Below are 24193 nucleotides of genomic sequence, written 5' to 3'. Positions count from 1 at the left end.
TCTTCCTAGAATATCTGTATACAAATACCTTCTTTAATCCTTCTTTTATTTCCATTGAAATCTGTTTATTTCTACATTCAGAGAGCCTTTTAGTAAAGTTCATTGGTCCACTTCATCTATATTAATAACACTTTCTATCATTACCTATATTTTGTGACACTTTGGTACAATAAGAGATAATGGTTAGTACATGTGTTTCTCCACTGACTATAAGTCTTAAAGATGCAGGAATTTTCTGTATGTTGTTCAGTGTCAAAACCCCAAGCCCAAACATGCACAAAGGAGGTATTTCATAAATGCTTGCCAAATGAGAAACATGAATGAATAGATGGATAAGAAGTCCCCACAAAGAAAATGCCAGAAGAATTAAGATGTAAGTTTTCCCTTGAAATGTGTCTCATTGACCTTGCTGCCAACATGGGTTGAAAGTTTTGTCATTCCCTTCTGCCAAAGCATGGACTGATAGAGATCTCCTTTTAGTTAACCCTGGAGTTGGGGAGCAAGGGGCAGCTTCTCAACTACTCTACCCACATCATCTATACCTTGAGCTATCTGATAAGAAAGATTGTGTTTTGATATACTGTGTGAGAAAATGAGACCTGACTCAGGAACTGAATACCTTAACCTGATAGCAAAAGATGAAACTCAAACCTCAATCTACTTGTCTAGCCTCAGTGATTAATCTATCATCATTGAAATTTCTTCCTTCCTTCCTTCCATCCTTCCTTAATTTTTTTGAGACAGGGTTTCTCTGTGTACCGGCTCTAGCTGTCCTGGAACTAGTTCTTGTAGACCAGGTTGGCTTCGAACTCACAGAGATCCACCTGCCTCTTCCTCCCGAGTGCTGGGATTAAAGGTGTGCGCCACCAATTATTTTTGAATCACATAGTTTATATGGCCATGGCCATTAATCTTTTCTAAGATTATTTCTCTTTATGTAACTCAAGGATTCACTCAGGTTAGGGAATACCATCACAGAGAAAACACTAGCTAGAAAATGGAGACAATAGTCTCTGTGGCATATAAGAGGTATTATACTTTGTGATCTCTTCTACAAAAGGAGATACTAGCACTGTTGTTTGGAATGATGTTACTCGGCTTCTCTAGCCAATTCTAAGAATGAATAAAGTGAAAACATAGAAAGGAGTGATCGCAGTGATCCAAGGGCAAGCAGAAATTGGCTCGGAGCCAGCTGGCACACAGCCCACACTCAACCTCACAGGAGCTTTCTTCCTGTCTTTGCTTCCCTCCACTGTACTTACTTAGAAGAGCTACTTTAGTAAGCACCACAGTAGAACAAATATATTGATTTACCTTATAGCTTTCACCTAGCAAATCTGTAGCATATAACTTCAAAAGTGGGTGAGTACAATTAGTAATGTAAACAGAAATAACATTTAACTCAAAAAATCACACTCATAAGATAAAGAATTGTAATTTTCTGAAGCACATGAATAAAGGCAAATCTGTGAGATGCCTACCAGGGAAGAAAAGACAATGAACATTTGAAAGAAGAAATGAAGATTTCACACTCACACAAATTTTCTTCTACAAGACCCTGATACTATCTGCAAAAACATGACAACAGTCAGTCCGAAGAGCTAATTTTTTTCTAGAATTTTTTGCTTGTTTTTTAAATTGTTTTTATTGAGCCATGTATTTTTCTACACTCCCTGTCTTTCTTCCCCCCTCCTCTTCTACCCTTTTCCATGGTCCCCATGCTTCCAATTCACTCAGAAGATCTTGTCATTTTCTACTTCAAATGTAGATTAGATCTATGTAAGTCTCTCTTAGGGTCCTCTTTGTTGTCTAGGCTCTCTGGGATTGTGATTTGTAGGCTGGTTTTTCTTTGCTTTATGTCTAAAAGCCACTTATGAGTGAGTACATATGATATTTGTCTTTCTGGGTCTGGGTTACCTCACCCAATATGATATTTTCTAGATCCATCCACTTGCCTGCAAATTTCAAGACGTCATTTTTTAATGCTATGTAGTACTCCATTGTATAAATGTACCACATTTTTCTTATCCACTCTTCGATTGAGAAGCATTTAGGTTGTTTCCAGGTTCTGGTTATGGACAAAGCTGCTATGAACATAGTTGAGCACATGTCCTTGTGGCACGATTGAGCATCCTTTGGATATATACCCCAAAGTGGTATTACTGGGTCTTGAGGAAGGTTGTTTCCTAATTTTCTGAGAAGTCGCCATACTGATATCCAAAGGGGCTGTACCAGCTTGTACTCCCAACAGCAACTAGGAGCATTTCCTTTACCCCACACCCTCTCCACCATACGTCGTCATCAATGTTTTTGATCTTGGCCATTCTGACAGGTATAAGATGGAGTATCAGAGTAGTTCTGATTTGCATTTCTCTGATGGCTAAGGATGTTGAGCATTTCCTTAAGTGTCTTTCAACCATTTTAGATTCCTCTATTGAGAGTTCTCTGTTTAGATCTGCACCCCATTTTAAAATTGGATTATTTGTTCTTTTGATGCCAATTTTTTTTAAAGTTCTTTGTATATTTTGGAGCTCAGTCCTCTGTCTAATATGGGGTTGGTGAAGATCTTTTCCCATTCTGTAGGCTGCCATTTTGTCTTGTTGACCGTGTCCTCTGCTTTACAGAAGCTTCTTAGTTTCAGGAGGTCCCATTTATTAATTGTTTCTCTCAGTGTCTGTGCTACTGGGTTATATTTAGGAAGTGGTCTCCTGTGCCAATGTTTTCAAGTGTACTTCCCACTTTCTTGAAGAGCTAAATTTATGTACTAAGGACATACCTCAAAGGCCTGTTCATTTAAAAGTGTAGCACACAGTTTGAAATGATGGCACTATGAACCACTTTGCATAGTTTACATTGATTTTCACAGGAGACACTTAAATAGTTGAGTGAAAATTAATGGTGACCTTTAAAATGCCTGGAATCCAAGCTGATACATTGAACAGTTGTTTCTTTGACTTGCTCTATCAGTTATATGACACCCAAGGCCTGTGGGTTCAACGGTTTCCAAACTGAGTGCAGAGAAGCACTCCAGTCACCAGCCCAGCTTAGTAGCATCCTCTTCAGCATCCAGCTGAAAGGATCCACTGTTGTGCCCCCAGTCTGCAGAATCTCCACTTTTTCCTAATGAAAAAAAAAAACTGAATTGCTTTCTCCTTTACAAGAGTCTCCATGATCTCCCCAGAAATCTAGATAAATGCAAAAGTGACAAGAAAGTACCCTTGGGCAGGAGCCATGCAAATCTGCTCTGTACCATTCCAACTTTTAGGAGTTGTGCTGCCAAAGCAAGAGAGAAGAATAAATATTTTGAAAGATAAAATTATAAAATCATATAACCTAAAAAATGTACCCTTTGGATGAAACAGCTGAATGTTCATGAGAAACTGGTTTACTCCACTTTATATCTCAGACTCTTACTATCAATAGATTTCCAATATTTCAGTGCAATAAAAAATTAATTTGAGACATTTTAGCCTCAAATTAGGTAAGTCTTAACAAGAAACAACACATATTGACTGTTTAGTTTTAACTTCCTCTTCTATGTCCCAGAACTTATACTGCAAATTGCATCCCATGTAGAGATTTCTCTGTGTCTTATTTACAGTCAGTGTTCAAATTCAGCTGATGTGGGGATGTGAGAGACTCTCAAATTTTACCCTATCTGCAAGCAATTAATAGAAGTTATCATGCCACAAACACACAGTTGCTGGCGGAATTAAAGTAGCAAGCAAAGGAACCAAAAAGAAACTCCTGGTTGGAGAATAAGGGCATTTCATCACCCTTGACAACAGCCATAGCCAGTATTGCTCCTGCGGACTGCTTCATGGAGGGGAAGTCCCCACCAAGCTCCACAATGAGCTTCCGGTTGTACACACACTGGCCAGTACTTGAAAAGGGGAGACTAAGATTTGAAAAAACTACATTTCTTTTTAAAATCAGGGATCATAGATTTTAAAAGCAAACTGGGGGGAGGAATATAATTAATTTTTTACGGTAGAAAGTATGTGAATCATCCTTTTTCTTTCAAGACCCTTTTGTGAAAAGAATTCTCCTTGTGAAAATAGCCCATAGTAAGAGTATACTAATAAGTCATGAAGAAAACCAAGAGAAACATGGAGATTTTTCTCTGGACTCTCAATCCTCTAAATTTGCCCAACAATTACATCTAAAAGAGATACCTAACTTACTAGGAGGTATGGAAATTATTAATGCTTGTGAAAGACTACAAAAGTTCATCCATACCATGAGTTTTACAATCAAAAATCTTACAATGGCCTATATCACATGCAATCAAATGTGATTTTAGAAATGCTTAGGAACACTTTTAGGAAGAGGAACATTACCCCTTGACGTCCCAACTTCTTTTTTCTACCATACCACACTGACTATGCATTTTTTAATAGAGGTTCTCTATCATATTAATAGTTCCAATGATCAGTTTTGATTCTAGGTTCTTCTCCTATCGATCCTATGAAAGCCCAAAATAGATAACACTCCAAAAACATGTTTGATGATTTTTTCTAAGCATTTTTCATCATAATAAGCTCCTATGAGTACAGAAAAGAGTATACTGCAAGAAGACACGACTGCTGATAAATGTGTAAAATGCCGATGTTTTTCTTAGGCTTAATGAAAAAAATGGAAATGAAGCTCTATGCTTTCCCATCTTCACTGAAAAGCCATTAATTTAGTGACAGAGAGAACGAGTTTTCTGAATTTCAAGTTCTCTTTCCCCTTAATTGGACACAGATAGTAAATGCTAGAGCAGGTCCACAAGAAGTGAAAAAAATAGAACCAAACTTCCATCTCAGTATCATACCACTATCCTCCACTGAGTATAGGAAATTGCTAAACCAAAAGATAATTCTTAAATTATCAGATCACATGTGGGCCAGAATAACAATTCATTACTTTCATGGTGTCACGCTAAGACTGACAGACGGGCCAGTTAAAGTCATGTATTATGCCTTTGCTAGAATGTTCATTTTCTACATTGGTCTTGTATTTTGTTTACCAACAACGAGAATATTATTATTTGCAAGATTCAACAGAGGACTGAAATGTGTATCATCATCCATGTAAGAAAATACTGTTCTGACTCCAACAGTACTTTAACTTGGATATTTAAACAAAAAGCAAGTGGAACAGGAATAGTAAATCCAGGATATTTCTACAAGTGGTGGTGAAATACTAGTGTAAAACCTAGTGTTTAACTTTATTGTGGGAGTAGACGCCCTCAAGTCTCTTAAGGAAAACTATTCCAGGTACTGAGGGAGAGATTAATGATACAAAGAGACAAACAAAACAAACAATGAGACCTAGCACCAGTTCACTATAGTAACGGAAAGAGACATAGTACTAATCATACCTAATTAGTCACTACAAATCTACTAATTCTCTGCATGCTTCAGTCCACCTATTCACCCACCCATTTGTCCATGCATTCATCTATGCATCATCCACTGATCCATGCTACTATCTATGCCCCTACCTGCCTACCTGCCATCCATCCATCCATCCATCCATCCATTTACCTATCCGTTCATTTTTTGGGCAGCAATCAGTTTCTAGGAAGCACTATGCTTAGCAGGGTTGGAGAACAGAATGGTAAACAAAACATTTCTCATGTTTATGGAACTTTGGCACCCTACTTTTAAAACAATCATTACATCTTAGAAAGGGGATATGTTGTTCTAATTCAATTAAATCAAAAATTACACCTACATTAGGGGAATCTTGTTGTACTTGTTGATATGTCCCATTAAAAATAATTTATATTGATTTCTTTGTTCTTACGGTGCTAAGCCTCAAGCCATGCCTACAATAAGGAGAGAAGCCGATAGACAAGTCCTGATGAACACTGCAACTGCGCCTGTAAATGAAGAGCTGAAGCCTGAAAGCAGACTGAAGGCGTCTAAGGTCAGAGAACCCCAACCTACAGCTTCATGGAAGATAAACTACTCTTAGCATAAAAGTTCACCTTTCTTTTTGGTTTCTTTATCTTCAAATCTATATGGATTACCTACCTACACATTATTCTATTTTTATTGCTTTTATTGATATATCTATATCTACATATCTATATCTATATTTCCCCTCCCCTTTCCTTCTATCCTCTCCCATAATCCCCATCCCCATGCTCCCAATTTACTCAGGAAATCTTGTTTTTTTTTTTCTACTTCAAATGTAGACTTGATCCATGTATGTCTCTCTTAGGGTCATCCTTGTTGTCTAGGTTCTCAGGGATTATGTATTATAGGATGGTGTTTCTTTGCTTTATGTCTAAAAGTCACTTTGAGTGAGTACATATGGTATTTGTCTTTCTGAGTCTGGTTACCTCACTCAATATAATGTTTTCTAGCGCCATACATTTGCCTGCAAATTTCAAGATGTCATTAATTTCTTTCTGCTGTGTAGTACTCCATTGTGTAAATTTACCACATTTTCCTTATCCACTCTTCGATCGAGGGGCATTTAAGCTGTTTCCAGGTTCTGGCTATGAAAAATAATGCTGACGTGATTCTGGTGATCACTCTTCCAGGCACTAGTGAATCCAAGGCTCAGATGGTTGCTCCTCGTGTTGGAGTTAGGGCCACAGTTCCAGTCACCTCGGAGGTCATCAGACATTCCCAGAGGTCACTCTGGATTCCGGAGGTCATTTGGGCCTGCTCCCATGGAGGTCACTTGCTTGGGTCTGCTCCCTTGGGTTGCTCCCTCGTACCTGCCCCTGCAGAGGTCACTGGCTCGGGGCCTGCTCTCGTTCCTGTCTCTGGCCTGCTTCTGCAGAGGTTGCTGGCCTGGGCCTGGTTCGGCGGAGTTTGCTGCCTTGGGCCTGTTCCCGTGGAGGTGGCTGGATAGGGGCTTCTCCAGCAGGTGTCCATCTTGGGCCTGCTCCTGCGAGGTAACTAGCCTGGGCCTGCTCCTGCAGAGGTCGCTGGTTCAGGACTGTTCCAATACGTTTTTCTTAAAATGTCCAATACATATCACAGTTTGACATGAAAACTGTCAATACTCCAAGTGGACTGGAGGATGAATCTACAGTGCTACAGTAAAGGTCTTATACAGTAATGTGTTAAACACAATCCTCCCCAGGATGCACCTTTCTCTGATGGGGCTAGTCTACTCACAGACAAAGACATACATGCACTCATAGAAGTTTTCTCACCATTTTCTTGGGGGAATTTTTCTTTTCAGCTAATATTCACTATACATTAATAGTATGTTAAATGCCCATCTAAACCCCACTATAACCCTACAAAGCATAAACCAATATTACTTTACTTTTTATTCAGAAATGTAAGGGGCCTAAGGTGACATAACTAGTGTGGGAAGGCTGGGGACTGAAATGAGACATATGCTTCTGGGGTCCAAACTCTCAGCTATGCTAACACAAAAAGAAAGGTTATCTGGTGATGACCCTAGAACTCACTCCTGCATTGCCTATACATATTGCCTGAACCAAGAGAGCAACTTCCTTCCCCATCAACTATCACCAGAAGTGATGACATCTTTGGAAAGGGGAGGAAACAACTTACCACTGTTTTGAGGTGTCTAGATACCAGCAGCTGACATTCTCAGATATATTCTGTAGTCAGCTAGGAAGAGACAGTGATTCTTTCTTTCTGAGTCTTGCTCTATGGCTAGTCAGAGAAGGAAGGAAATCTGTGTCTACATGGTGGGTTCAGCAGAGTCCAAGTCCAGTGCACCTCAATGTTTTATGATGTGAGAATTAGGGAAACAAAGCTTTGTCTGTCCTTGCCAACTAAGTCTGATAGTCTTCCTCTCACTAGCAGAACCCATTTCTTAATTACTTCTGGGTAAGATGATACAAATGGTTTTATTGCCAGTATTTGGTGAATGGAGACTTTGATGGATACCAATGAATATAATCACTACCTATACTACAGTGCCATTAAACATGAGTCTTACCTTCTTAAATAAATTTAAGCTAAAGTTATCATTCTCCCTGTGAAGGAGTTCCTGATTCTCTTTAATGAAGAGGTTCCTAGTCTATGAATAAAGCTATGTATACAACTCTACTAGACAGATTCTTACAGGAATCTATCACTAAGATATATTCTATTCTTTATTAAAGTGTTGTGTTCATACAAAAATATGCCATTGAAAATGTAATTTTCTCTAGGTAAATTATATAGCCATGTAGTAAACAGTTGTCACCATATACAAAATAGGCACTTAATATCCCAAGTCCCTGGGTGTGTGTATATCTATTCATTAGAAACTTACAAACACAAAATATACAAAGATTTTCCTGGACACAGAATTCACAAAATCCTGGTTTGCTATAAGATGCTCCCAAACTGACAGTAGGATGATTGCTGTGGAATAATCCTTCTGTACACTTGTGAAGAGGCACTGTTCTCATTGCCAATAAAAAGCTGATTGTCCAATAGTTAGGCAGGATTTAGGGGGAAAAGAGAACACCAGGAAGAAGAAGAGTGGAGTTGGAGGAAGAGAGAGCCAGGTGCAGAAGAAGCAACATGGGAAGTTCATAGGTGAGGTAAATGAGTCTTGGGGCAGCACACAGACTAGTAGAAATGGGTTAATTTAAGTTGTAAGACCTGGCTGGAGACAAGCCTAAGCATTTATAATTAATATTAAGTCTCTGTGTGGTTATTTGGGAACTGGTTGGCAGGAAAGAAAAGTCCATTTACAATGAATATATAAATAATGTATCCTAATATGATTATGCAGAAACAGTGAAATGGGGTGAAAAATCACTGGAGACTTTACAAGTACATGAGATACATTCAGACACACATATACACACAGAAAGACAGACAGAGGGAGACAAGCATAGAGATACGAGGAGGGTAGGAAGATGGCGAGGGAGAGAGAGAGAAAGGGAGTGAGGGAAGGATAGAGGGAGAAAGACAGAGAGAAGACATTTAATGTGACCTTGATGAAGCAGACTAGAAAGAGGGGCTTTCTACAACCAAATGAAGAAAAACATACAAGTCTTCAGTTACTAAGTAATATGGGGGAGGATCCTGGTCACTTGCAAACCTGTAAATCTCACCAAGATTCCAAATATTCCTACTACTGGTCAACCTTGAAATACAGGGAGGTTTTCGTGATTTCATTCATGGTTTGTCTTTAGAAGCCACCTAAAATCATAAGAAACAGCAGTAACATTTTTAAAAGTTCTAACAATTCATCTTTGTGTGGATTCTTAATATTTCTCTTTGCTTTGTTTTTCTGATCTTAAGTGCCAACTCTAAACCTACAGGAAACATCAAAGAGAATGAGGTAGTTTTTAGCTTGACAATGAAAGAATGAATAAAGTTCATGTTATTTTATTTATATCTATGCTCAAATAACATGGCACTGGTGTGAGCTATGACCAACTGGAGAAACACTTCTGGAGATTTTTTTAAAACTACAAATAACAAATGAATCTTATAAGCAAAACCCTCCGAGGAAAGTCTTCCATTCTGGATATTAGAATTTAAATGTTTTCTTTAAGGAGAACAGATCTGTAGTAAAACCATCTTAAGTATTTCAGTCTAATAGATGAAGTCAAATGTAAAAAGCATGTACTTTGTAAACAGGAGGGAATTTTTTTTTCAGATCATTTGAAAGCAGTGCTCTTTGCTTTCAAGTTTTTTGTAAATTTCTATGTGTGAACAGATTACTTTTGCCCAAGACACTCTCCAGTGAGTTTCATAACAAGCTTTTGCATTAGGTTTTTCATTTTGTTTCCATTACAATATTGAAAACGCCTTGAATATAGAATTTCCTGTCAACTTTCCCAGTCGACAGTGTACTGCACACAGTAGAAGTTGCATTTGTTCACTGAACCACCACATCATTGACTGTATCCTCCAGAACAATATTCAACACATAGCAGGCCACAACTGCCTTGAAGTTAGCACTGTAAAATATAGTCAATCAGAATTGAAAATATCCATTAAATCTCATTCATAGACAAGGTCTTCCTGTGTAGTCCAGGTGGACTCCCCCCTTGAAGTTCTCCTTCCCAGTCTCCTGTGTGCTAAGATTTATGACAAAAATCTTTTTAAAGAGCAGGAAAGCATTTTCTTGATTGTGGCAGGGTCTTAGCTACACTCCTGAGCTGAGCTAACTGCTCTGATAACTCAGCACTGCCTATAAATGATTTTCCAATTGGAACAAGAATAATACATCTACCTAATGAAAAAATATGCTTTCTGGAGTCAGAATGGGAACAATCATGAGACATCAACTTCATGGTCTCACACTGGGAGAAGGAGGCAGGAGGACTGCCAAGAGTTCAAGGCCAACCTGGTCCGCATAGTAAATTCTATGTCAGTCTGGGCAATACATCAAGACTCTGTCTCTAAAAAGTGAAAACACAATCAAGCAAACACACAAAACAGTAACAACAGTGGGGGCTGGAAACAGCAGTTGAGAACAGATAGCGGTCAAGAGATAGAACAAGACAAGGGAGGAGAGGCTGGACGAGATGCTAGAAAATGGGGTAAACAAGACCAAGAGCAGTGGCAACTTCAACAACATGGGAACAGAAGTTAGCCAACAAGTCAATCAGTAAAACCCTGAAATCAAAGATAGGGAAGAGTTGGAATCAGAGAGTACATCAGAAATGCTGGTATCAACCTAGCAGAAAGTGGTACAAAAGCTAGTGTTTAAATAACACCAAGGCCCTCATACCAATAAGTGCCTGTGCCTGACTAATGGACAGTGTAATTGGTGAGGGAGCATCTATTGATATGGAGAAACTAAATGCTCAGGATGGGGGGGAACTGCTCAGTTAGTAGAATGCTTAACTATCATGCACAATTCCTGGGTTTGATTCCTAGAAGTGCAGAAGTCCAATCCAACATTTTCCCAAGTGGAGGGAAGAGGGATCTGGGAAATTAATATCATCTTTGACTACATGATGAGTTCAAAATCATCCTGGGCTATATAAGATCCTAGCTATGAGAGGGCAGGGTGGGGGAGCAGACCAGAGCCAAGACAAGCTTTCTGTTTCTATTACTATGTTACTATGTTACTATGCTCTTACTATGTTATTTAATATTTTTGTGTTGCCTATTTAAGTGTGATTTGTTTTGGAATTTGGCTTTGTTTTATTCTGAATCTTTCTCTTTTACTAGAAACTAAATTTAATGATGAGTACATTATGCCTGAGTATATTATGCCTACCTCACCCCATTTATATTCTCAAAGACTAGAACAATATCTACAGCACAAGAAGCTCTTTTAAATAAATCCTTCAGAGTGATGAAGTTAATGGTGATAAGGGCCCATGGCGGGCAGGGAGGGGTCGTGTGAAGAGCACATCTCACTGTTAGGATGAACATGGCATATTCTGCAAATGCCATAAGCTACTCTTTCATTCAGGCAACCCTGTAGGCAGAGAGATCAGTTAGTACTCTGCGTTCTCCAGCCCTACCTCCAGATCCCAGCACCACAAAACGGACTAGCTCCGATGAAACACTACCCAGGAGCGCTTGAGCTATCAACACTTTGTGTGGCAATTTCCTGGATAACATCTCTTCTCTACTCTTGATGTTGATTTGGGGTACTTTTACCTCTTAGCTACTATGGATGATTTTGGTATTAAAAACCTGTGTGCAGGTGTACTTGTTTGGATCTTCCATTTGGATTCTTTTGGGTATACATACATACCTGGGAACAGAATTGTAGAGCTAAATGTCAAGGCTATGCTTAATTTTTCACTACCAAACCATTCTGCATTTCCATCAGATGCTTTCAACATCTGCCAGCCTAAGCCATTTTGCAGCCTTGGCCTTGGTCATGCTACTGGATGCAACAGATACTTCATTGTTGTGCTTTAATCTGTTTTAAGAGTTCAATATTCAATGCTTCTGTTTTCTGCTGGGTACTTCTTAATATCCCTGCAATTGATCACAAGCACTCTCCATTATAAATATCAACTTTAGGCTCAATAAGGAGTCTTTTGGAGTACCCAGATGTTGAACACAGAGTAACACATGCCGAAAGACCATACGTTAGCAAACAGGGATAAGGGTTAACATGTGAGACCTATGGTTAGATATAGAACCATAGGCAGTAGTCAGAAAATTACAACAATAAGAGGCTCCCACAGGAAATGACTCCTTTCTCCAGCTAGGAGATCTCCCAAATGACTGCTACTATGAAAAGACTAAATGCTAGGGTATGACCAGAAAATAATTTTAACTTTCTCCTATTCTTTGCTAGCTCAGCTCACTGCAGAAGCAAGCATAGTTTTACAAGTATGCAAGGCTTTTATCATGCACTAACTATAGGCAGGTAGACTCTGACTGACAGAGTCTGAGTTCCTCTAAATGTAGGGGGTCTATCAGTATCCAGCTGAGTCTATTTTCCCTATAAATACACCTGAATTGCTTAATACTATGTACTTTTATGAGACACTCACAAGTGATCGTGTGTATCTTATCAGTGGGTTTCAGATTGTGCATCCTTGTATAAAAATCCATGAAAGTCTCTCTCTCGAGTTCCACTAAATCCATTTTTCTCTCATTTCAGTCTCAGCATTGCAATCCAGCTCTACAGGTAGCAAATTGAAATGTTTAGTGGTCCATTGCAGACAGATTGAATCTGCAAAGAATACAGCAATAAGAAAGAAGCAAGGCATCAATATCATACGGCAAAGCTCTCACCAATGACAGCGCTGATGCAGGCTGAGTGATTGAGCATTTGTTAAACTTCTACCATTGTGAGAGTAACCTATTATTTTCCTGGTTGTATGCTGAAATGCCTCAATCACTGACAGAACAAGTCAGTAAAAAATGATACAGTTCATTTACTATTGCTCTTTTTTTCAAGCAGATGGCATGGCATATGGGTCGCCCTCACCCACTGAACTCGGTTCTACCAGTACTATGTTTAATTTATACCTCTTCTTGTTCATTTTCTAAAATGTCTGATAATACCTGTAGCCAGTACTGATGACTTTTCCTTTTCCTTCTACTTTCTCCGTTTTCACTGGCTGTTCAGAAAGCTTGATAACATGACATGGTTTTCTAGTTCAGGATTGCTCCATCAAAAACATAAGAAGGATGCGGTGACCACATGAAAACAAAACAAAGGGAAAGGAAATGGACAGCAGCTTACCGAAAGAGTTTTCTTGTCTCTGACTGCACAATAGAAACAGCAAGGTTCTTGCCATGGGTCTAGCCAGAAGCACAGCGTATCTGCAGCCCCGATCCCAACTGTTTCCATGTCTAAACCACGTCACCATGGAGTGAATTGCCAGTGAAACTCAAACTGCAGCACAAGTCACAAATGGTGCATGTACTCAGGACTGTGAGTCAGAGTCAAGATGCCAAGAAAAGCCTGGAAGATCAGATGCAGAGGCAGATGAAGAGATGATCCATCTCAAGGCTGTGCCACACTGAGATGCAAGCCCAGACTACCGCCAATTCTGCCCAAACGTTCTGTTCTAAAAGCCCAATCACTACCATGGCTATATTACTAGATTCATAAGCCATTCTATGCCTGATAAGAATTACACAACATTCATTGGCAAATACGAAGGATCTAAAGGTAAATGCTATCCTCTAACAGATATCTGAGGCTGAAAGGATAATGGTGATCAATTTATTATGAAGTGGTCAACAGCTATGGAAAGGCATAAGCAATAACAACAGTAATGATAACAATGGCAGCCCAGCTAATACGTGGAACACCTACTATGTTTTCAATAAAAAAAAACTGTACAATGCTTGGGCCTGAGAGATACATTCTTGATTTAGCATGTATTTGGCATGTAAAGGCCTCAGGTTTGAGCCCTAATATCTCCCCACAACACACACATAATTAAGTTCTTTTTCCATTCTTATTTTACAAAGGAGAAAACTGAGGCAGTGACAGATAAACTATTTTACTAAAATTTCACAGAGAATAGAACATTTACATACTGATCCAGTCTTCAAATAAGGAAACTAAATAGCAGAAAGAGAAAATAGATTATATAACTTGGGCGGTGGTGGTGCACACCTTTAATCCCAGCACTCAGGAGGCAGAGGAAAGTGGATCTCTGTGAGCTGAGGCTAGCCTGGCTTACAATAGCTAGTTTCAGGATAGGCTCCAAAGCTAGAGAGAAACCCTGTCTTAAAAAAACTAACTAACTAACTAACTCACTAACTAAATAAATAGATAAATAAATAGGCAATTAGTCTGAGGTTTGGCCAAACACATATTAAGCATAAATATGCCGCTTTCTATAGTATCATATCAACATAGACATGAATTTGATAAAAAATAAGGTATCTAAAACCACTAACCTGTGATAGTCACCTTAAACTTAACGGTTCACCACAACTGACTGGCAGTGTATGAAACTGTCGTGATTCTGTCCTGATTCCCACTTAAAAGAATCTTTTATTCTTTCCTGATGTCTTCTCCTATATTCCATTTTCCCAGAAAATCTATACATTTCGCTAGAATCTCTGCCTATGTCAGCCTTTGCAGACACTGCCTGATTATAGTCAGCGATGCTTTGCTCCTCCATGGAAGAGTCACCCTCCTGAAGAAGCAACCACGGTGACACTTCATGATCTAACTGAGGGAAAGATTTATGCTCAGAGACCACAATAAGGATATCATATCCAATTCCTCCTGAAGTCACCAAGCCCAATGCTACAAAAAGACTGCTCTAGAAACAAAACTAAAGAACAAAAGTACACAGACGAGAGCATTTTCCAGCCTAATTAAACACTACCATTGGCAAAGCATTTTATAAAACTTGTAGCCACAGGAGGTAGTACAGCCACAGACCTATGGGATCACAGGGTCAAACTGACTAAGAATTTTGTTTGTTTCATATTCTTAAAATTTACATTATGGAGGTGGAAAGAACAGATGAAAAATGGTCCATATTTAAAGCATATTCTTAAGGAGTTTGGGGCTGAACACATACACCACTTGCCTTTTCCTGCTTGGTAACTGGCGATGTAACCTTAAGCAACTTACCAAGACCCAATGTCTTCACGTTTTATTAATGTTCTGTGTGTTTGTTGTGGTGCTGTGGATGAACTTAGTGCATACATTAATGTATGCTAAGCATGTGCTGTGCCACTGCACTGAACTTCCACTCTAACTTCAATGTGAATCTCACAGGGGCATTCAAAACTTACAAGTCTCCACCTGCCCACTGGAATGTATGATCTTTCCCAATTCTAGTAGTACAAATGCAACAAGGGCTTATGAGGATGAGCGCCTCTGATTCTTCATCTAATTTTGTTTACTAAGAGAGTTACTTATGCAGAATCTCCCTACTGACCACATAATCTTCCTTCTCACTGTCTTATTCTCCTTATCATAAGTGGTTATAGACTATTTCACTTGGAAAAATGTCAGTATTTCTATGTCTAGTCAGAAGCATAACAGCAGAGTACTGATAAACTTCAAAACTTCTGAGTCTGATGGCACTCACTAGATTACACATTGGGACTTTACAGATAATATAAACCACAGGTCAATGCATCAAAAAAAAATGGAGGTACCTGTAGTATTCCATATCTAAGTTAGAGCCTACTGTCACTATAAATAGGATTTCAAATGATAAGATCTCAAATTCATCAGAAGCAAATTTGATATCATTATCAAATAGATTTCCAAAACGAGCACTTGCAGGAATAGAGGAATAGCTCGGTGGCTGAGCATTGCTTAGCGTGCAGAGGCCCTGTTTTAGAACTACAGCACCACAACATGTAAAAAATAAATAAATGAGTAGCTAAAAATCTATTTTAAAATAGAATATTGATTTCTTTGTTCCTATTTAACATGTTTTATGCTTGCAGCAGCAACACATATACTAAAATTGGAACAATACAGATAAGACTTCTAAAGCCCCTTCAGAAAGACAATACCAAAACTCGGTAAGTCTTCTATATTTTAAAGAGTCTCTGAGAATGGCTCAGTTGCACAGTGCTCAGCCAGAATGCATAATGCAATTGGTTCTATCTTCTGCCCGATAAACTAAGTAAATGATAGTAGAAAATAACCCTCATATGCCCCTGGAAGGCAATACCATTGGGCCAGTAAGATGACGCTGTGGGTAAGTGTGCTGATATCCAAGTCTGATGACCAGAGTTTGATCCCCAGAATCCACACAGTGGAAGGGGAGGAATCTTTTCACACAGTTCAGCTTCTGGCCCCTATCATACTGTAATACCCTGTAGTGACCCCCCGAGCTCCATAATAAAACATAGAAAACGTAAAATAGAAATGTACACCATCTTCTCAACTTATCACAACTAAATATTTATACTTTTTTATTTTTTTCGAGAAAGGGTTTCTCTGTAGTTTTGGAGCCTGTCCTGGAACTAGCTCTTGTAGATCAGGCCAGCCTCGAACTCATGGAAATCTACCTGCTTCTGCCTCCCAAGTACTGGGATTAAAGGTGTGCGCCACCACCGCCTGGCATATTTATACTTTTTTACAAGTAAAAGGTTTCTCTATTAATCCTCCAAAGTGCCTGGCAATTCCTAGGTGCTCAATGAGTATCTTGGCTTCAAATGTACTACCAGCAGTACTTATTTTTTTCTTTTTAAAAGAAGACAGAAAAGATTTGATGTAAACATACACAAACATGGTACGACTTCTGATTTACTGGGCTCCAGGCAGTGAAGCCTGAGGTATGAAAGCAGCCCACAACAGGTAATCTTGTCATCTCCTTGTGCATATCCTCAGTCAGTGCATAGTTGGAAGCCCTAATCCCCAATAATATGGTATTATAAGGTCAAGCTTTCAGAGTTCGGAGGTGGTCATGAAAACGGCATTTCCATGGGAGACAGCTAGGCAAGCATTTTCCTAACATCCTTGGTATATTTTCTTTCTTCTTCTCTTCATCCCCCTTCCCTATGAACTCATAAGAAGGAATAAATGTGTAACCCAGGAAATGGGCCCTCGCCAGAGTCCAACAATGCTGGTAAAGGGACCTGACTCTTCAAGCCTCCAGAGCTTTGGGAAATACTCGTTTCTGAAGTTATTCCATCTGAAATAGCTTGCACTGGCAGCCTGAGTTACAAAGACATCTTCATAATCTTATGTCACATTCATATTAATTGGGAAAATTAAACCTAACTCTTTCTTCAGATGAAGTTTAGTCATAGCAATCCACCCTAACCTATGCCTACGAGTGGGAAAAGTCTACAGGGCTAAGGTGGGCTTCTAACCAGCAGGTCTCCAGTAACCTGAATAGGCAGGCTGTTATATTCCAACCTAAGAAGAAATCAACAAGTCCTGGAATGTTCTCTAGTTCTTCTACCAATTTTGAATTGAAAACTACAGTTTTTGTTAACAAACTAAGAAGTTATTTGAGCACATACTCTTGTGACTTTTATATTTGTGTAGCTGTGTTACTTTTCTACTTTACGTTTCAATTTTACTTTCTATAGTAAATAAGCAGTGATTACTGGAGAGGCTGTCAAATGATGTATGATTTAATTATCGTTTTATTATTCTGACAGCTATTATACCTGCTCCCAACTGGACAGAAAAATCATTTACCCTCCCCCATCCCATAATAGTAATCACAAGACGTAAGTGATTACTAAAACATTCAAATGTGGCTAGACAAAATTGGGATGTTTGTATTCTATGTATAATAGATACATTGGATTTCAGAGGCTTAGTATAAAAAACACACCATCTTAAATAAATTTTACATTAACGACAAGTTAAATCAATAGTAATTTAGAAGTGTTTAATTAAGTAAAAATGTTTATTTTACCTATAATTTGCAAAATGTGCCACAAATATTGCTACTGGAAACAAAATTACAACTGAAGCTCCTATTAAAATTCTATTGGAAAATTCCTATGTGAGTTTTTATTAGTCAACCCAAAGTTACTTCTGATATTCACTAAGGGGTTTTGGTGTACAGAAGGTAAATATGAACATAGATATGCACAGGTTTGTTTATATTTCCATCGCAGGGTACAATGTTACTGACAAAACAAATCTAGTTTTTAAATCCCTACAAGATCAAAGCAGGCATATGCTGAAAACTACTTAGCTGCTTGGTTCCCACTTTAATAATTTATTTATGTTGAAATAAGAAAAGGAGAATACAAACATATATTGTTTATCACAAAGAGGCTTGTATATGTGCATATACACAATAGCCATAAAAATTATACTAAATCAAATTATTGTAAGAAAAATTCATATATGGACTAGCAAAAGGCCAACTAAATCAGCTAATTCAGGTCATTATGTCCCAGATGCTGAACTATACAATTTTTGATTTTTAACCACATGTGTTTGAAATTTCTAAAATACCTCAATAAGAACCAACTGCAAGACATTTTCTTAATTAGTGACCAATGGGGGAGGGCCCAGCCCATTGTGGATGGTGCCATTCCTGGGCTGGTGGTCCTGGGTTCTATACGAAAGCATGTTAAACAATCCAGTAAGCAGCACCCCTCCATGGCCTCTACATCAGCTCCTTTTCTTCTGAGATCCTTCCCTGTTAAGAGTTCCTGTCCTGACTTCCTTCAATGATAAACAGTGATATGGAAGTATAAGCTGAACACACCATTTTTTCTCCAATTTGCTTTTGGTCATGCTGTTTTGCCTCAGCAATAGAAACCCTAAGACAGTGGAATACCTACAAATTCAAGATAATACTTGTACTCATTGGTGTGTTCTGATACTCAAACTCATTGCTTCTGTTTATTCCACCAGGCACAAGAATAAGTTAGAAGGTAATTTCTTTTTTAAATTTTTTAAATATATTCACATGTACATGTGTATACCCGCTTCTCTCTCTATCTAATGCATGTACCCATGGAAGACAGAAGTGGAAGTGAGATATTCTGAAACTGGAATTATAGGTGGCTTTGAGTCATCAGGTATGGGTGTCTGAACCTGGGTCCTTTGCAAGAGCTAAAAGTACCCTTAAGTGTTATTTGAGTTCCTATCTCAAACAAAACATAACTGTTCCAAATGCCTCTTCATAATAAAGAGGAAGTTTAATATGTGATTACACTCACCAGGTTGTGGTGGCACACGCCTTTCATCCCAGCACTTGGGAGGCAGATCTCTGTGAGTTCGAGGCCAGATTGGTCTACAGGGTGAGTTCCAGGAAAGTCGGGACTACACAGAGAAACCCTGTCTCAAAACAACCAGAAAACAAAGTCAACTCTGGTTATTCTGCTACACTTCTAGACAGTGCCTTGCCCAACAGTCATCAGAGAGGCTTCATCTGGCAACTGGTGACAACAGATGCAGAGACCCATAATCAAACGCCATGATGAGTTCGGGAATCCTGCTGAAAAGAAGGAGAAAGAATTGTAGGAACCAGAGGGGCCAAGGACATCACAAAATTAACTAATCTGGGCTCATAGTAGGTCACAGAGACTAAACCTACAATTAGAGAGCCTGCATGAGACTGATCTAGGCCCTCTGCATATATGTTACAGTGTGTAGCTTGGTCCTCTTGTGGGACTCCTAACAGTGGGAACAGCAGCTGTCTCTGACTCTTTTGCTGGCCTATTCCTTACACTGAGTTGCCTTGCCCAGCCTTAATATGAGGGAAGGTTCTTAGTTTACCACAGTTTGATATGCCACACTTTGTTGATACTCCAGGGAGACCTGCCCTTTTCTGAAATGAAACAGAGGAGGAGTGGCTGGGAGGGACTGGGAAGAGAGGAAGGAGAGGAAACTGGTCAGGATGAGGAAAGAAGGAGGAGGGGGGAAGGGAGGGAAGAAGGATTTGAACACATTCAAGTTTTTACAAAAGGACACTATTAACTTAGTATTTAATATTTAATATGCTTTTCCCTTTAGTTGACAAAACACAAATGCCTAAGGAATCTCTGCAATCTTTCTTGGAACAGATATACTATCCAAGTCTAGATATGAAAAATAATTGTCATATCAACTTTTTCTGCAATAAAAACATAACTTCAGCAAAAGAAGTGAATATAGATTGACTGTTGTTACCAAAATGATCTGACATACACATCTTGAACAAAGCCTTCTAAACAGATTTTAGTGCAAAATCACAAGTCCAAAGACTAAGTAATAGGTATTCCTATTACTAATGAATGAGTGAAAATAAATTCAAGAAATTTTAGAATTTGTTAAAACCTATGAAGCAAATCAGAGACAAATCACAAAAACCTCCCAAAGCATTATCATTTCTATTGATTTTGTTTTCACGCAAGGTAAAGATGACTTTGACATAAATAATTTGAGCCAACATTCTAGAAAACAGACAATAAGCCTTTTCGAAATTTTGTGTTTATATAAAGGTGACCCACAGAGAGAAATCAGTAAATTTAAAGAACAGTAGTGTTGACTGACATACAATTGTAGAAAAATTCTCAAAGTTATGGTAATCACCCTGGCAGTGTGCATTTTAGTACACTTTAGTTAAGAAGTCTGAACAACAAAAACAAACCAAAGAAATCACAAGCACGTAGTTTTTATTAGCCGATGTTTTCCCCAAATTCATCTTCCCTCTCTCGGCTATGAGTCCAGTTCCATTTTGTGAGAATAATAGCCTCCTGTGTGACAGTCTGGCAATGGTAGTTTACTGAAAAGTATACAGGACTGAAACAAATGACCACAGTGTCAGACGAAATGTAAGGAGCAATCTGTATGGCTTCAGCAAATCATTTACTTCCTCATACTTCAGTTTTTCAAGGGTCACAATAAATTTATCACTCAGCAATGTAATGTGAAATCATTTGCTCTGGCACATTCCCTGCCACTGGGGGAAATAAAACATTTTATTCATTAAATCAAAATAAATATTTAGTGACTATACCCCAAAACTTACCCCATAGTATCACAATCACCAGGGAGAAGCCCAAGTCTAGAAACAATGTTTTCTGGGAAATTCTGATGCACCTAATTCTAGGTCTGTGCTTTGCAGAGGTTTTGTCAAATACCTAACAAATAAGGCATTGTTGATCCGTGATTTAATAAGGGAGGGTGGCATATGAACAAAACCAAACCAAATTGTAATAAGACAGCAATGGAAACAGTAAGAAGCAGAGTGGGATTACTGTGCTGTTTTGAAACAGTTAAAGAAATCAGTGCATTGTAACACTTAAAGGTCAACAATAAACCCCAAAACATAAAGAAAATTAAAATTTAAATAAAAACACCAGTGTTCACAAATTATAATGTTATACATTAAATGCCATTGGCCAGTAAATGTGTGTGTATATATTGACTTGAGAATCAATGAAAATAGCCTCTGAGTCCTAAATGGGTCATCTATAGTAAACCCACCACCACTAAGACTCAGCAAAGATTGCTGAAAAAGAGGTGCAGAGAATACAAGAGGCAGGGGGTGTGGAGTAGTACTATAAAGTGCTATCTTCTGGACCTGACATGCTTTATGCATATATCAATTAACAGGAGCTTTGTTTACCCACAAGCAACCTATACAAGACCAAGCCAGACAAAATCCTTGGACAAATAGGTAGAGAATCTCTAGGCCACACTCCCTACTGAGGAGCTATGGGGAGTGGATCATTGTTGGGGGAAGGAGAATCATTCTTTGTTGAGCATGTGGCTGCTGTTAGGTTTCTTCTACTTCAGTGGATGGCCCCACATGCAATTACATGTGTGTGCGTGTACATGCACAAGAACTTGGGAGGGAGTATGTTAGGGAAAGACTGGTCTCTGAAATGTAGAGTATATTTATATGTCAATCTTCATGTAAGAGAACAGCATTATTTTACACAATGCCTCAGAACAGCTGTATCACATATAATAGATGAATGAGATTTGTTTACTCTTATAGAATTTGAGTTATGCAATACCACTGTTAAGAGGATCATAGCACAGATACTTCTAGAATTCCATTTTCAACTTTAAAAATGCTGAGAGTACAACAGATATCACTTAATAATGATTACTAGCAAGGTTGCTACCCCTGCCGCAATTACCAAGACAGACTCACTGAAGCTATTAATGGCATAGTTTCATCAACTTGTTGGCAAACAGTTCATGATTTTATTATGACAACTTATCATTGAATGATACTAAGTTTCTCCAAACTGAGAAGATAACTGGAAGGAATTCAACTCCTAAGAGCTAAAGAGTGAGGAGGAAATGATGAATCAGTAGACTCAAAGTTTACTCTTTTCCGAAAAATAAAGGGGCAGGAACACTGCAGTGGTGAAGCACTTGGCTAATATGCATAAGACTCTGGAGCCACTGCAGCATTATTGGGAATGAATGTCAATGGCAACTATTTAACTGTTCTCTTTGCAAATGTGGTTAGGCCAGAGGCAGACAACCTAGATATGATAAACAAATGAAGACGGATGCTAAAAAAAAAAAATCCACACTAGCTCAGAACTGAGTATAATGAAGGGTTATTTAGGGGTAGACTCACAGATCACAGTCCTCTGCACGAATGGGGAACAGGAACCAAATCCAGGACCCGGAAGAGAGCGGGAATGCGCTTTACATGGGCATTTATAGTAATAAGAGGCAACGCCCAAGTGGGTGGGTGGGTAACTTAAAGGCTACTGGATGTAGGAATTTCTTCAGCAAACAAATAACTCTGTTCCTTTGGGAGGAAGGGAGAGAAATCGACATACTTTCATAATATTTTGATTCTTGAGGTAAATTGGTTACATTCTACCCTTGGAATATTTATAATAGTTGTTTGGTGTGAATACATCTAGGATCAAATATGAAGACTGAGAAAGACACTCTGTGAGCTCCACCTTCAATTTTATACTTCCATAGGTACAGGGGGGAGGTTATCTACATTTCTATATGCTTCCCAGGAGGCTGGGACAGGGTTACCCTGTACACCCTCTGGCAAGCTTCATCGCTTCAGTCTTGGGAAGTTTGTACAAACATGGCACTGTCACTGAACCTAGTTCAAGAACAACCTTTTCTTCAAGACTTCCTGGAGGCCCCATCAGTTTTTTTGTCTAAACTCATTCTTCTTCTGTTCACTGGGGGAAAAAATCCTTTCTTTGTCCCCTGAAATAAGGGAACATGATGAATTCTAGACCTACAATGAGGGCTTCTTTTCTATCCTCAGTGCCTAGAACACAGATACATCTTATTTGTTCTTTCTCATGATTAAAATTCCTATGGCAATGAGTGGTTCTAGAATCAGACTGTGCCACTTTAAATCTGGCCGTATGTGTTTCTGTGTATTAGGAACTGGTACCTAAGTTCTCCAAATACTCATTATCCTACTTACATCAGCAAAGCTAGCTTCAATGGACCATGGTTCAAACTGAATACAATAACGCATTCAACACAATCAGCACAGTAATATCATGTGACCTGTATTTTTATTCACAGTACTATAGGAGACACAACTGATTCTGCCAAGGAGACGGAGGAGAAGCTGTTGGTGAAAACAATGCAAGGGTACACACTGATTGCCACGCTGGGGCTGAGACTCAGTGCTCTGAGCACAGACTTCTAAACTTACAATGAATACAAATTGCTGACGTTTAAAACACACGTCCTCCATTTCTCACAATTGGGGAGGGAGCAATAGAAGTGGGATCACTCAGTCCGTGTAGAGTGGGTGTGTCTGCTAATAATCTGCGACTAGTTTCATCTCTCTACTCAATGAGAGTCTTCTGAGTATGTAAGGAGGTGACCACTCCTAACATCTCAGGGCAGAAGACAAATATTCTGTATATCATTAATCTGAATTCAAGGGGTAGAGACAAAAAGAATAAAAGTTTCTGCAAAGGAGGACTGGAATATGGGGAAAGGGAAAATATTCAATCAGTAGTTTCTAGCTAAAGAACACAGAATAAAACTATTTTACAAAGTGACATGAGTCGACTCATCATGCATATATTTTACAATTACAGCTGTCTCTCACTAGACAGGGAAAACTCTTGTATTTTTGAGAACTCCCCAAAGATGCTATCAGCTATGGATTCTCCATCTTACATTAATTGCTATATAGTATTTGTATACAACCTATATACACTCTCCCTTTCCAAATTACTTTCAACACCAAATACAATGCAAATGCTATGAAAATCATTGTTATATTGTACTGATTAAGGAGTAATGTTGGAGAAAAAGTGTCTGCACACGTCTAGTACAGACACAATTTTAGTTATAGTGTTAGATGCTGGAATGAAGATGAGGGCAGGTGATGAGTGTGGGGGTACTGCAGTAAATTCTGCTCCTAGCAAGACTCTGCAGAAATACTTTAATAAGAATTACTTTTATTTAGATTTTC

The 24193-nt window shown here is 38.7% G+C and overlaps 1 protein-coding gene and 1 non-coding gene across 3 annotated transcripts in view; one reads left to right on the top strand and one right to left on the bottom strand.

The window, feature by feature from the left end:
- The window catches only part of Exoc4 (exocyst complex component 4), a 699662-nt gene that overhangs the window by 318085 nt on the left and 357384 nt on the right, over window positions 1-24193 (bottom strand). The gene's annotated exons all lie outside the window — the stretch shown is intronic.
- On the top strand, window positions 15782-15888 carry LOC146889467 (U6 spliceosomal RNA). The gene has a single exon (XR_015000014.1). It is a non-coding gene; the product is annotated as a U6 spliceosomal RNA (small nuclear RNA).

This window comes from Myodes glareolus, chromosome 25 (genome assembly GCF_982192425.1).
Source record: "Myodes glareolus chromosome 25, mMyoGla1.1, whole genome shotgun sequence".
In the NCBI taxonomy this organism is placed as follows: Eukaryota; Metazoa; Chordata; class Mammalia; order Rodentia; family Cricetidae; genus Myodes; species Myodes glareolus.
This window is presented reverse-complemented; position numbering and strand designations above follow the sequence as displayed.